The sequence below is a fragment of the Bombus flavifrons genome, chromosome 7 (genome assembly GCF_040668555.2).
Source record: "Bombus flavifrons isolate JBK064 chromosome 7, iyBomFlav1_principal, whole genome shotgun sequence".
In the NCBI taxonomy this organism is placed as follows: Eukaryota; Metazoa; Arthropoda; class Insecta; order Hymenoptera; family Apidae; genus Bombus; species Bombus flavifrons.
Genome location: NC_138448.1, coordinates 14,354,355 through 14,368,461, shown reverse-complemented (window position 1 = coordinate 14,368,461; position 14,107 = coordinate 14,354,355). Strand labels below are relative to the sequence as shown.

Genomic DNA, 14,107 nt, shown 5'->3' with positions numbered 1-14,107 from the left:
GTACTTGATATTTGAATAAATTCGTTGTATAAGCTTGTGAAGTTATGGCCGAAATTTTGTTGGCTAGCATATTGGTTTATGTATATGTCGGAGATGTAGGGATAGTGGGCCTTTCTTTTGGAATTTTGGGAAGATTCCCAATACTTTCGGTTAAACTGTTTGTTTAACCTGTTTAATATAGTATTATAACAGTGGACTTGAGGTTGAGGTGACACTGCCGGTCACCGAACGTAGCCACGGTCTCGGGATGAACGTAGAAGTACTAATGTTGAGGGACACACGTTGTATTAACAAACAAGTCCCGAGGCGGGAGCAATAACGGCTCTACGCGAGCCTAGTAACGGTGCCTGGAATTTTGTTGATAACCCTGATCAATATGCAATTGACAAGTGTGATCGTGTCAGTCTTTTATTTGTATGATCACCTTGGAGAGTTGATACACAACGTCAAACGATTAGTCTAAAAGATACCGAACGTCATAGCAAACGTCATTTCAAGAATAGCTTATAACTAAATGTTCAAAAAGTTGTCCCGTTGATCGTGGATTCGTTAAACCCGAGAACATTGTTTATATAAGAGTGACTTTACGTTATACAGTTAAACCTTGTTTAAACAACTCCTGTACATATTACTGTAAATATAAACCTTTGAACAACTATAATGGCTAGTCCTAATGAAGAAACGCAAGGTGCCCCAAGAACCAGCACCAACCCAACAAACCCGATTAACCCGACATATATATCTGTATGTATGAAGAGTTAGTTGGATTTTACGATTATACATGAGAATTATCTAACAGCGAAATTGGAAGAAATAATTAGAAAGATATCATGGGAAGAAATTAAAGTTTCTCTTACTCATATACTCGTCAGTCTTAAGTTCTTATTTATAAAACGACGAAGAAAGTTTTATTAAAGTCGCAAATAGAGTGAACTTTATTGCGTATGCCACAAACCGGTTAAATTTTAAATTTATCAAAGACGTATTAATAGAACGATTTTAAAATCTGTTGCAGTAAGATTCGGGGTCGTATCTTTTCAGAAATATTGAAGGAAAATTACAATTGAATGTACAATTATTTTCAACGTTACGTAACATCCGCGTTCACTTACCCAACAACATAAATATATACCATGTCCTTACACGAAACCACGTTATGCATCGAAACGATGCTAGTATTCTTAGCCGGACTATAAATACGCAAGTAGAGTTCGCTACCAGCAATGTAACGAGCTTTGAAGATTTCTGCATATTCTATTTGGAGTCGAGGAGCAGCAATCCAGACGAGCCCGATTGAGAAATAGAACGTACGACCCTGAACGAGTGAACTAACTACGATCGAATTGAGAATATCGTTTAAAACGTTGCACGAAGTACGCTGTGAAAAAATTCTCAATTCCATTTTATCGACGAAACGAACGATAAACTTATTATTATTCGCTTGAAAACTCGTCGATGACGTTTCACCTCTGCAAATTTAATCAGAAACTTCCGATAACTAGTGCGAACGATATTATCTTTTAGATAAATTCAGCGCATCCAAGAAGAAGAATTAACGTCAAGATACGTAAGTTCGGTTTAAATTTCCCGCCCATTTCTATAGTATCATCGCATATTCTAAGAACGTTGGTATATACTATCTATTTATTCTTCGTTACACTCCGAGCAGTCAGGAATCATGAAACTAAAAAGAGGAGAAATTATAATAATCACAGAAATACCACGTATTTGTTTTAGATTCTGAAAATATCGTCTCAATAATATAATACAAGAATAATTTCCACTTTATTCGCCAGAGATTGATTCGTATCTCAATGTGTTTTCTATCTACACGGTTTCATTACACGGAATTGACCGTATTTGAATAGTAAGTTTCATACTAGTAAACACTATGTATGTGGTAAATTTATGTAAACGCTACAGTAAATGATGCATCAATAGCCACCGCGTACGTCTCTTATGCGTATTTCCAACCTAATTTCTGCCAATATTATATTGTTTATTACATGTATAATTAAAATACGAATGGAAATGTCGTATAAGAATCGACCTATTATACCTGTTTCCACACACGAATCAACGTATGAATATAAAAATTCCATTTTGACAAACCGCTTCATCCATGTAGCTACAATCGCGAACCGATCGCACATAATCGTACTCGAACAACACGCGTAGCGTTTGCTCGACCTGCAATTACCGGCAACAAACGATCGATGGCCATAATGCAGGCCATAATATCATGTCATTACGTGATTACGATAATGGAGCAAGACGTAGCGCCGTAACCTCGTGACGCGTTCGCAACGAGGTGTTCCCAATGCCACGGAGATTCCAGCGGCTTGAGAAACGGTGAACAACTTCTCCGTTGGTCGCCTCGTCAGCCACTCGCATCGGTCTCGAGATCTATTTGAGTTGCTTGCTTACGCGCAGACTCTCGTGAAATTAACCACCGGCTCTCTTGCTTGTTGTTTAACGGCCGAAGATTAATCGCGTGTCTGAGTCCCGCGCAAAAGTTCGGGACACGACGTGGAAATGTTATGCTGTAAATATCGTTCCGTGACAACATGATAATGGAGACGGAAAATATAGAGAAGCTCCGAGGTGCTACGGCATTCTCGGGAATCCTTTTCTGGATTAAATTTCTGGCGCGGAGTAATTTATGAAATCGAGCACTGCCAAGCATGAATTATATGTACAACGTTGTTCATAAGTCACGGGACACTTAGGTACTTGTCGTTGGTACATTTAGAGCAGATTTAAGTGGATGTTGGAATTATGAAACGAGCCTGACTTTTATTAGAAGTATCTATTATAGAGAATAGTAAATTATACTACGGTTCCAAGATTTTATTACATACGCAAGTAACCCAAGAAAGTCGATATACAAATCTACGAAAAGCAATTAATTTGAAAAAAGGGGTACAAATTGTAGGATCGCGCGTACGTATCTCTAATCGCGTCGACCAGCTACGAAAATAATCTATTATGGAAATATTAGTGGTACACGTATTATATCATACCGATTCGAGCGAGTATTTTTTAAACGCTCGATGGCATCGATAAATATTTCAGATAGAATTGGAATGGTGCAGAGAAGATAACGTAACTGTCCACGTAATTTAATAGAATTAATCTTTTTACTGGTCGACGTATTAAAAACACGTACGAAGATAAAATGTGTATGAACGAACGTAGCTTGCCATTCCCTGGAAAAAAGATACTAAACTAGATATTCAATTAATAGATATTAAGTTATCTCATTAGTCACAGAACTATAATCGCAGTTTCATCAAACTGAGGCAATAGCGGTAATGACAATCAAGGCAATAACAATAACAATAAAATATGGTAATTATATTTTGCATAAGAAATACATATATAAGATATTATGAGGATCGTCGTAATCGGTAATTCACTTTAGAAACATTAACGACCAATTAGCTATTTCTCAAACTTGATGCGATATATCATTTGAAGAAATAATTCAAAATTATGATAACCCTCGTTCTCGTGTTCGAAATTGCTATTCTTTCACGACGTGTACTATCATTACGCGAAATAACATTAGCATAGCGTTATTGTTTGTTGCGCATGTTAAGTAATATTTAAACGCCAGTGAACCGTGCATTAATTACTTCGTAGATTAAATATGCTTCATTAAAGGTCGCGTTGATTTTGCCTAATTACCTGCGAACGTTCGCAGCTTTCTGCTAGTAACTTTCTGCTCGCTGATACGTTTCAACGTAATTGTAATAACGACTGTGTCAACGCGCATAATATGGTAATTTGTTAGAGTCGTTATATCGCTGTGACGCCATGTAACGATTCAAATAACACGGAAAACGAGGATAATCGTCGTTTGTTCTCCGCAATTTGCCTCGTGAATCATTACAAACGTGTGATGTTTGCCGGTGTTACGATGGATGCAGGAACGAAGAAACCTTCGATCGATTATTTGAAATATAATATTTGTTATGTATAAAACTTTTAAGATGTCTGCTTAAATAGAAATTGTAAGCTATGATTATCATAGGTGAGTAATACGAAACTTGAATCTAATTCAATTTCCTTGCAAGATATCATCTACCTTTAAGCTGTTTAAAATCCAAGTACTGCGATAATTTTTAACACGATCCTTAAGTTTACTTTAACCAACAAGAAACTAGACAATCTCCAAGACACGATCGAGCAAGTGTCTATTACTTAATTATCATTTTATCATTTATTTTGTACCTGCAGTTATTCTCTGTACATCGAAAATCCCTTCTTCTCAATTTCAACGAAGCATAAAGGAACCGGCTCTCGCGTAATCCCCACATTTACAAACTCAAAGCACAAGTTCTCCGTATCTCTTCGGAAGCCTCAAACACAGAACCTATCGACAGTCACAAAGAATCCTTTCCTTTTATAAAAAATCTATCCCCACTCTTCAATCCTTATCCGAAGAAAAAAAAAGAAGCGAATGTAATCAAGTCGATGAAATCCTCGTTGCCGCTCTCCGTTGGAATTTTCGCCAACAGATCCAGGAGCGATCGTAAAAATTCCCGCGCACAGTCGAAACAATATCGACGATGTAACGACCTGAATCTTCAGCCTCCGATCGCTTTCCGTCAGTTTTCAATGATCAGAACGAAACGATCCGACGGAATGCCCGGTGAATTCGCGCTTGGAAAAAACATAACGATCCTCTTTCGCGGCTGGCCGGATTTCCTTTCGCCAGGCTGCGAGGGGGTTAATCGCTCTTTGATGCGCCGCCGCTTTTCCCCAACGTGCAACCTGCACTTTGTCCCATCCTCTTCCGCCAGTTTTTTTCTCCCTCCTCTTGCCTCGATGCACGCTCACCTGACCTGACCGCAGCAACGAGAGCTGATTGCTGGCGCGGCGTAACGAGCGTGCAGGCTACGCGTAAACGCAGCCGCGGTTCGCGTCGAGTGTTGAATGCACTCTCGCGGCTCCGATCCAATGGAGTTCCTGTGTCCTCGCGGGGATCGTATCGGCGAGATCGTTAGCCGAGCCATTCGCTTCGTTGATCCACTCTGACGCGCTCGATCCCCGCTGAGATCGGCAGCAACGACGAATCACGTCGAGGATTCTTGGCGGACATATTTATCGGTAAGTATAGTATGTAAAGTATTGGATGATCCGTTTACGGACGATTGTTTTGGAAAAATTGATAAAAAGGCGATTGATAGAATTTGAATAAAGTGATAAGCCAAAGACGCGCTATGACATATTTGTAAATCTCTGAAAATAATCACTCGAGAAAGAAACGAAATTGTTACTTGGCTGAACTATTTAAAAGTTGCACTAATGAAGGTAAGTCGTTTTTTTTTTTTCTTAAAAATTGAATATTAATTGCGGGCTCGTGCATGTAGTAAAATTGACAAATTAATAGAGAGTTACAAAGTTATAAAAGTTAAGGTTAACGAGTTATACAAGCGAAGTTACAAGATATCATCTATCTTGAAGATATTCAAGATTGAGACAGAAGGATAATTTTTAATTAATTAACTCGCTAAAATTTTAGTATACGGAAGTATGAACTCCTTGAGGAAGCTAACTGATCATAAAAATTGTTCGTCGCTTAATTAGGACTTTTATATCTCCAGATATATTTTCAACATCAAACGTTCCTTCTCTCGTGACTCTACCGAATAGCGTTTCCATGTCCCCACGGGGATCGAGTTGGCGAGATCGTTAACCGAGCAATTCGTTTCGTTGATCCATTTTGGCGTGTATTCGATGCCCGCTGAGATCGGGAGCAACGGTGAGCCGCGTTGGAGATTCTTATTGGTCGTGGTTATCGATCGAACAACGACGTGAAGTATGGGGTATTAATTGTTGGATGGTCGCTGATCGGAGGATTGGTGTTTTTGGCTAAGTTTGCCGCGGGATTTATACAGTCGAACTTTCCAGGTACGTGCTCAACTGTACTATCGCGGCGACGTAATTAATCCTTGATTACCGTTTCATGTATGTTACGAATATCTATGATCTTTTAATAACGAATTAAATTGTTTCAGCATACGATTTGTTTTGGGGAAACCGATAAAAATTTTTGTAGGTTTAAAAGTGTACAATTTGAGACAATTTTTAAAAACACATAATAAATTTAGTAAAGGAATCTCGGTAAAAGATAATAAAAATGGTACCACAGTGCATGCTTAGTATCTTTAATCTTCTATACGAATAATGTGTATTTAATACATAAACGAAATTTCTAAAGTGCAAACGTCACCTTTGATTCAACCATCCGAAGTAAAAAAAAAAGCGAACACTAAAAAAAGTAAACACCGGTAAATCCATCGGCAAAAATTGTATATACGCTAATTGGTCCATGCCTGGAGTAGGCGAGGCAGTAGAAATCACGATACACGACGTACTTTAATGACGTTAATGATGTTAAAACAAAAGAGGATAGCATGTTATTTAGAGCTGCAATTACGATATCAAACTTACGATTAGGATAATTAGTGACTATATTAGCTTTTGAATGTGATTACTCGGATTACGAGGTGACGAGGGGTGCAAAGTCCAAAGTATCAATTGGTGGCTAGTTGATGATAGGTGTCGGGGACACAACGCTAATGAGAGTTCCTTCAGCGTGTGGCGATCTAGGGAAGGTCATAAATCACCTTGCGAAATATCCAGTCTCCATTACCTACGTGTAGACCCATGTCTACCAATGGTAAAGCTCGCATAATGGTAGAACTAATCACAGATTTACATCCTGATGTCACTTCTACGACCATTCTCGCTGTTCGAGTCCACCTTTCGAAATTAGTCAGAAGTGCAAACTCTGGGCAGAGCTTTAATACAAACGGTATGTAACACAACAGTTCACGGTTGAATTAGGCTAAGAATTTCAACTTGAATCAATTTAAACCAACGATTACTCGAAGAATGAAATTGGCAGCAGCTAATCCATAATATAACTCGTTTCATTGTAACTTTGCACTGAATTTATAATTCATTTTAGACGGTACACAGCGATGCAAGCGTTTTTCGGGACTGAACGTACTTCGTAAGAACGTACTCGTAGGGTATCAAAAAATATCAACTTATTTGATACGTTAAAAGTAGGATTATTTATATGTGTTTCCACAAAAATGTATTATTCTTAGTTGGAAAAAAATATTCAGCTTCCGAAAGTATCTGCAAATGACCGTAGACACCCATCGTATTACTGCGATGATTAGGTTCCTCCAAATCCGAAGAAGACATATTTGTTCACAATACACCAACGATAAAATAAATGCGGTTTAAATGTCTCGAATAGTTTGAAAAAACTATTCGATCCTCGAAATCAGCACGAAAGCACCACAATCGGCCGTTTGCAGCTCGAGTATCGGTAATTCCAGCGATGCAACTAATTCCATTGGGTGTGGTATCATTTCCGGAAATATCATCAGAGGCAACTAACTCTGTAATTCACGAAGAGCGAATTGTTGCGAACAAAAGATGATGGAGGGCGGAGAATCGCGTCGGGACGAGCTGAATATCGGTCACCATCGGAATGTAAGTTAACCCTTGTTCCAGCGTTGCGTTGCTGGACCGGATGAAACAATCGACTCGCATCTTAATTACGCGGCCATAATTTAACGGGCACCGCGTCGCATTCGCGAAATGCACGCGTGCCAACGGATTATGGTTGATGCACCAAATGCGCGCGACGATTATGGCAAACAATGCCGACGATATTGAGTGGCCCTGGTCCAAACAAGAGGCTGCGTTCGCTCTCATAAGTGGACGTCGTTGAATGATGCTTTGACTTCAAACATCGAAATAATTTCTGATTAATGCTCCACAGAGTTGGACCGTCACACGCGGTAGCCCAATTTCGTTCGTGTTGCTGATTCGTCGACTTGTTTGCCAGCGATCAATGAAAATACTTCCAGTCATACAATATGTATATTATTCCGTTTTGGAAAGTTTAATTGGACGTACAAAAGAAATTCTGCGCAATCGCTTTTATATTTCATAGTATTGTTTTAAAGCCGGATATTTTTCTACGTTTCAGTGCTATACCGTTATTTTGAATAGAAATATTTTTCCATGCTTTGGTATGTGTTTCTTTTTTATGGTAGCGTTATGCGATATCGATGTTTAATTTGCAAAGGAAATCTTCGTTTGGAATTCCGATTGCAATATCGAATAAATTACGCTAAAGTTACGTACGTGTAATAAATATTATATAAACGTCATTTATTTTATATCTTCATTTCGCGATAAATCTGTCAAAAAATGTATTATAAGAATTTCTGATATTCAGATACGGTAGAACTAAGTTTTGCCGAACTCTGTTTATGCGAATCTCGTTTATACAAACCAGATTTTGTTTACCGTCAGTTACGTATATAAACTCGTAACCGAACCTCTATTATTCGAACTGTGCTCGAGCATGCTTTTAGTTCTACATATACTAACGCGTATTCCGAAGTCGAACACGTCCGTGTGTTTTGTCTAAGCTGAGATATATATTTAATTTAATGGAATTCGCGTCGAAATTGTAGTTGAACCTCATTCAAACGTCAATCTGTATTGTCGAAACTGATAGCAGCGACTGATGAGGGTAGCAAGAGAGTCTCTGTTACCCTAACTCGTCGGTTATCCGAAATATTTTGTCTCCCGTCCGGTTCGGATGAACGAAGTTCCACCGTAATAAAATTTCGTTACGTTTTATCTTGCCGAAAGTTATTCCAATTAACAACAAAAACAGGGGAATAATTTTATGCATGAAATTCGCCGCCAGTTCCAACAAACACGAGAAAAACGTTTAACTGGTAATTAACATCCACGCGAATCGAAGTTATTACTGTGTTAGTCCCGCGTTTACATAGTATCGTACAATATTTTGCAATAATTGCATGTATTATACATATACGGTGTATACATAGCGCGTTATTGGATATTATGAAACAACAGAAATTCCAATTTCCTCTATACTGTTCTCGTGTTAAAATCTTGCATCACATGCTATGTCATTTACATCGTTATTACTATAAGCTATTAATTTTTAATATTCTTCGTGATATACTCTGTGAAAGAAAAACAAGTTCACGCAAACTGTAATTTTCGATAAAATAAATACAGACTTCTCTTAACGAAAGAAGAATATTGCGAAAAATTATTCAACTCTTTCAGAATGAGAAATTACAAAACTAATATTTGATCGCTGTTACTTGCAAATTATTCTTTTATTTCTTAAATAATTTGTTTGTTATATGTTTCCAAATAGTTTACCGCTTTTCTTCGAAGACTTGTCCGCGTCACTTTCAAAATGCGATAAAATACGACACGTTCGCCATATCTAAAATCATGTTTGTCGCAATAGTAACACTTACCCACAAAACGTAACCAACCACGCAAGTGAGAAACGCGATCATAATTCCATAAACTGTCGGCAAAGTTTCTTCATTGGACTCCCCTTTCTCCATGTTATTGGTTCACCGCAAACTTCAAAATCACAAATGCCCGTTCCCTATCCGCGGCGCGATCACCATCGAATGCGAAATTTCATTCAAATTATATAGGTTATCGCGTCGCTGCCCTTTGTCAATTCCGATTAATTACACTTGGAGTTTATTAACCGCAAATGGCATTTACGTGCAGCTGTCGAAAAGACTTTTATGCTTGGGTCTGATTAAACGCTTGATTACCAAACCAGACGGTATATTAATATCTGATGGAACGCGAAGAAAAATAAATTCTATACGACCGGATGAAAGATACGTATGAAAATCATATATTCGATAACAAAACAATAGATTGGAAATTGTAAATAATCTATTATTTGGCAAGTAAGTATCTTGAAAACGTACAAATTAGATGAAAAACGATGATGAACGAACGTTAATACGAGAGATATTAACGAAAGAAGAACATTTCGAATCGGAATTGCATATTCACCGAAGTAAGAAACACGTAATGGTAACTTGAAAATCAGACGTAAAATACCACGAATTTGAAAACTCAACAAAGTTATGATGTACGAGATCCAATAGGAAAAACATTGATTACGATATGCTAAATTATGGTGTGAGAAAAATTAACGAAAATATACTCTTCATTTTTAATTAAAACCTCCGTAAAATCATACAGGGGAAAGAGAATTTTCTGATAAAGGAAGACCATTTCTCTGAACAAACGAAAAACTAGCCGAGCCAACTCGATCATCGTTAGGAAATGACGTCCATCCCGTCGCAATGTGCAGTGGCATCGTAATACGATAATAAGACGAATCGAACAGAGGTACGATACGAATCTTTCATAAGGCGGCTTTAAAGCAATCGTAAAAACGTAGCAGCGACCAGCAGTTGCCGTAAAAATCCCAGAAGTGCTCAACGCAAATCCTTCTTATCGAGAGAAAGGAAACTTTCATCTCGAACAAATAGCGACACGAATCCCCGTTGTCCAGCAACAGTAAATCGATGAGTTTGGCTCCGTGCAGCTATTTGCCGGAAAACCGTTCGACCAGGAAACTCGAAAGCATCGAAGAGAGCATGAACTATGAAGGAGGGAAAAAGTAGAAGATAGGTCAAGAGGGAAAAGGAAACAGACGATTCTGGTTAGCTTTCGAGAAAGAAGGGGAAGATTTATGGTGGTCACTTTATCGAGAGCGACCTCGTGCTCGATCATTTACGAGCTACACCTACGCCAAGGAGCATTTTTTTTTCCTTTTCGAAGACTACTACGTCATTCCGAGTATTTCTCCTTCTTTGTCCTTTTTTCACGGTCGGGAAAGTGACCTAGCAGAAACGTGACCTTGATACGGTTACGTTCCTCTCGATAAACTCGTATCGATAGGGGCCGCCAGAGACGTAGGCGGATGAGAAAAGCTTCGACGGGTATTAATGACTCTTCTATCGCGTGGAAAATTTGATTCGCCGTAAGACAGTGTCGTTTTTCAAAATTCGAGGCTCGAAGGAACGGAATTATAGCTTTAGCTTTGGCGTTTTTTCAGGATCTTAAGATCCCCTTAAATCGCCGTTTTTACGACATTGCGATCACGATGATACAGAAAATGCAGCTAGATACGACTAAGAAGAATTAATTGGTATTTTATTAAATTATTCGGAAGGTAAACCCACGGAAGAAGTCGAAGAGAAGAGAAGAATAAAATAGCGAGCACGATAGAAGTGGAAATATTTGAAGAAACGCGAGCTCGAAGCTAAAAACGATTGTCAGAGATGTATATTAGATTATTCCGAGAATACACTATGCAGGAAATGCAATAATAACCCATGGCAAAATGTATCGAATATTTATTGAAAAATTTGTAAACCTTCGGGCGAATATTTCTCGGAAGAGGGAATTAATTGAAACGAATTTAACAATTCATCTCGTTGAAACATCATCGTTGTATTTTTATAAACACGGTCAAAGAACGAATCGACACCCTTTGAAACTCTAAAAATCATACTTAATTCTCTGATAAATAAGAAACTACAGAGACTCGTTGAAGTTCGTACGAAATCTGCGAAAAATGACACGATCAAAGAGTTAAAGGGAACCGTTGGTCACCGCTTTAAAAACTTAGCGAGCCACATTCCACGCGTTCAACGCGTCAAAGCCTGTCTGGTTCAAAGCGAAACTTGCCAAAAATCTGCCGTAACGTGCCCGATCGCGCCACTAATTCCCAACGCTTCTTCGCTTTACCGTATAAGCAGGCGCGTCACAGTGTTTGGCGAGTTGTGTACGCGCGTTTCACAAGAAACGTCGACAACAAACACGAATCGCTCGTTCATCGTGGAAAATTCGACGGACCATGGCCACGTAGCGAAGACTCAATGACGAGGGATCGACACTGACTGATCGGCGAAGGGAACTTTCCTCTCTCGACTATTTTTAACGCGAGGGTCAAAGACGATCGAAGACGAAAGGAACGGCGATGGGATGAATTTGGCGATGTAAACGTCTCGCGCGGCCACGTAGACTCTACAAGCCACTGGTTTCTGTTTTTCGAGACGCGTGTCCGCCTCATCGCGAAATGTCGGACGCGGAAACGCGTATTAATAGTCCGGTGGAAATGGAATCTAGGTGAGCAACGGAGAAACAGACGGTCGAACGAGCTGTTACGCGGCGAGCTTCGGCCGAGGGTGAGACGAATTCGCACCGGATTCCACTCGATGTTCGCGAATTTATTGCCCGGCCATCCGATCGATCGTCGAACCCAGTGACTTTCGCGTGCTTCCACGGAGAATTTCGGAATCTACCGCCAACGTGTTCTGGCTCTGTGGATTAAGTTGTTAGCGTGCTGTTTCCATTTAGTGCGCCGGTTGTTGCCTGTGTACCCTGGGATTAATGAGATTCGGTCGAGTTTAAGGTTTTTGTGTTTCTATTTTACAGCTGGAACTAACGCAGTTGTTACGATTAAAGTATGGTTATACCTTCTGCGTATTTACGCAGTTTAAAAGACTTTGGCTAATAGATATCGTTTATTTAAACGTAATGGTCAGTTTTGCGTTTGCCTTTTTAAATTCTTTTAACGAGATGCATAATTTTAAAAATATAGTCGCTATGTCGGTAGCGTTGCATAGAATCTAATAATAAGTATGACAATTGAATCGATGCAACGTATGCGCCAGTAGCAGTGGCTGCATTAAAAAACACAACGATCAAGTTATATATACGTACGTGTAGGTGAGAAAATGTTTAATTTGAGAAATTTGCCGGTAAAGTTAAGTTATAATACGGAAATATGTATGCTTTGTAAAAGGAATGTTTTTTAGAAATTAAAAATGTTTTTAAGAATCTAATATTTGTTTTTGCTTCCATGTGTGTACACATTTCGCTTCTACTGAAAATAATGGATACGTTTCGTATTCCTGCAGAACGGTTAAAGTTTAAATAACCTTAGTTTCTGCCTCGTTTATGGCTCGTTAGATGTAACTTATGAACACTATCAGAGTACATCACCGGTAGAAACATTTTTACATATGTTTTGCAATAATATACTCGTACAGAAATTACGCGAAGCTAGTTATACGCTTCCTTTATTAATTATAGAATTTTATTATTTCCTGAATGAAAATCCTGTACAGATTATCCAATAATTTAATTCTCTTTATAAAAAAATACGAAACTATCTTTATTATTTAAAAAAAAAATCACATACTTAGTATCTGTTAAAATAGTATCCATTAATTGGAGCTCTTTAATACCATTTCACTAAAACACATCGCATGAAGAGATATTTCTCTCCACTTGACCCGCAAGAAATAAACCTAATTCTTTACACAGCAGCGCTAATTGTAGCAACGCCATCGACCCGTGAAATCCAAATCGTTGTACGTGAAAACAAAGCGAACCTTCAGTGTATTTTCGTTGCAAACCGAACGCGAGTTTCGAGGATCGAGCTCACTATAAATCTGATCTCCATTTGCGGAAGGTTCCCAGGGGGAATTTAATAGATCAGTCGAACTGCTACCAGTAGAGACGAATCGATTCCATAAAATTGTCGCAAAAATAGAGAGGCGTGAATTCGAACATTTGGAGCTTTTTTCAACGACATTTGATCCGCTTAAACGCCATAGCGATTAATTAAATAAATAGAAGAAAACTTTCTACGAAAGAAGAAAAAACGATGATAATTTGACAAACACGATTTCCCAATGATTTGTCTCGTAATTCGTGGATTATTTTTCTCGCGGTTTGGAGAAAAGGTGTAAATTTGTTAGACTTTGGAATTTTATTTCTATGGTGAAAACAACGTAACTGTCGAAAGGTTTGAAAAGACACCATTTACGAAGCTTTGCCAGCGATAGTACGCAATGAAAGTTCACGGTATAATCTTAATAAGGCGATAAACGAGTTGAAGGTGAATTTAATGGAGTACTCGTATTCCGCGCGTGAAATATTTCTCAACGTGGCCATGAATATGTTAATCACGAAGAACGAAGAAGAAGCTGCGGTGTAGCCGCGAACAAAGTGCCATCTCCGTAAGCGAACTTGTGTCATTTACGTTCTGCAAAAGTATTCAGATGCAAATTGAAATTCACGGTGGATCCGCGCAGGCGAACAAACTATAATAGAACGAATCGAAGCTAATTTCGATGTTTTATGTATCCAAATGAATAAGAAGTAACGATTGTCTTTTCAAACG

At 38.6% G+C, this 14,107-nt stretch overlaps 1 protein-coding gene and 1 long non-coding RNA gene across 2 annotated transcripts in view; one reads left to right on the top strand and one right to left on the bottom strand.

Annotated features, from left to right (window-relative positions):
* The window catches only part of LOC138181961 (uncharacterized), a 562,178-nt gene that overhangs the window by 381,931 nt on the left and 166,140 nt on the right, over window positions 1–14,107 (bottom strand). The gene's annotated exons all lie outside the window — the stretch shown is intronic.
* LOC138181969 (uncharacterized) overlaps window positions 4,888–14,107 on the top strand; it is a 72,997-nt gene continuing 63,777 nt past the window's right edge. Inside the window, exon 1 of the long non-coding RNA XR_011173664.1 lies at window positions 4,888–5,115. This is a non-coding gene — a long non-coding RNA (uncharacterized LOC138181969). The remainder of the gene's footprint in view (window positions 5,116–14,107) is intronic.